The sequence below is a fragment of the Protopterus annectens genome, chromosome 2.part2 (assembly GCF_019279795.1).
Source record: "Protopterus annectens isolate FY-2018-M chromosome 2.part2, PAN1.0, whole genome shotgun sequence".
In the NCBI taxonomy this organism is placed as follows: domain Eukaryota; kingdom Metazoa; phylum Chordata; order Ceratodontiformes; family Protopteridae; genus Protopterus; species Protopterus annectens.
This window is the reverse complement of record NC_056730.1, coordinates 13159277-13161020: the sequence shown is the minus strand read 5'-3', so window position 1 is coordinate 13161020 and position 1744 is coordinate 13159277. Positions and strand designations below refer to the sequence as shown.

The window sequence follows — 1744 nt, the reverse complement described above, 5'->3', positions numbered from 1 at the left end:
GCACAGTACAGGTGTACTATCTAAGTGTATACATATATAGTTTAAGTGTACAGATGCACTGTCTACGTATATAGGTGTACTGTCTGAGTGTATACATATACAGTTTAAGTTTACAGATGCACTGTCTACGTATACAGGTGTACTGTCTGAGTGTATACATATACAGTTTAAGTGTACAGATGCACTGTCTACATATACAGGTGTACTGTCTGAGTGTATACATATACAGTTTAAGTGTACAGATGCACTGTCTACGTATACAGGTGTACTGTCTGAGTGTATACATATACAGTTTAAATGTACAGCTGTACTGTCTATGTATACAGGTGTACTGTCTGAGTGTATACATATACAGTTTAAGTGTACAGATGTACTGTCTATGTATACAGGTGTACTGTTTAAGTGTACAGGTGTACTGTCTAAAAGTATAGATGTTCTAGCTTTGCACAGTGGCAGTATCATAGCCAAAGAGGTTTATCCAAGGTGTGATTATTGCTAATTGAAAACTAAAGTTATAGATGTACTGTGTAAGTATACAGGTGTACTGTCTAAGTCAACAGGTGCACTATCTAAGTATATCGACGTACTGTTTAAGTATATACATGTACTGTCTAAGTGAACAGGTGTACTGAATGCCAAAAAATGCATCATCATCCCCTATGGGGAGAGTGACATTCCCACAAATTATCACATTAATAACAAGGTTCTAAGCATACAATCAGTCATGAGGGACTTGGGCACCCAGGTTCATAGCAAATTGACTTTTGACCACCATATTGCCTCTGTTGTATGGAAAGCTTTATATATGGCCCACCTTATCAGCAAGGGTATCTCATCCAGGGACAAGGAGGTCATAACATCCCTGTATTCTTCCATTATAAGACCGATTATTGAGTACAATATCCCTTTCGGCATGTACCTGATGGGACTGCTTCATATCTGCAAGTCAAGCTCCACTCGAGTAACCTGTATGCATGACCTCAACCTGGTTCATAGGTGTGTACTAGGCTAATGGCCCTGGAGCCTTTTCAAACCTCGCCCATAGAAGTGCCCTGGTATCGTGCTGCCCGATGTTAGTTCCCAGTGCCTCTATCAATTAGAGCCAGTGGAGTGATCCCTGGGGTGAACTTTCTATTTCCCATCCACTCATCAAGATTTCTCTTGAAAAGGGCTAGTGAGGTGCTCTGTTTGACATGTATGGGAATTCTATTCCAGAGCATGGGTAGTCTCTGGGTTATGAAACTGTCCCTCCAGCATGTCCTGTTGATTGTGGTAATGAGATGGAGGTCTCTGGAGAACGTGGTGTGGAGGGATTGGGATTTCTTTAGATGTAGCATTTCTAACAGAGCTGGGTCAGACATGGCTTTGTAAGTAAAGCAGAAATCACCTCTTAGTAGATGATATGACACAGAGAATAGCTGGAGTTTTTTTAGTCTGCCCATGTAAGACATGTGTTTAAGGCCTAGGATCCTCTTCGTGAGATAATTTTGTGGCCTTTCCAGCTGTTGCATGTGTTTAGTGAGGTACATGCCAAATGGGGCATTATACTCTATGACTGGCCTAATGAGGGAAAACCCTTGGCAATGAGATGTGCCAAATAGAAGGACTTTCTGACCACACTTTCAATATGGTGGTTGAAGGAGAGGCTGCTGTCAACCTGTGTCTGCAGATCTCTTATAGCGCTTTTAGTGTTCAGTGGGCTCCCATCGATGTGGTAATCAGTGGGAACTGAGTTTTGCAATAG

General features: G+C 41.6%; 1 pseudogene; it reads left to right on the top strand.

The window, feature by feature from the left end:
- The first annotated feature begins 438 nt into the window (after positions 1 to 438).
- LOC122796083 lies at positions 439 to 608 on the top strand (annotated as a pseudogene).
- Positions 609 to 1744: the final 1136 nt, after the last annotated feature.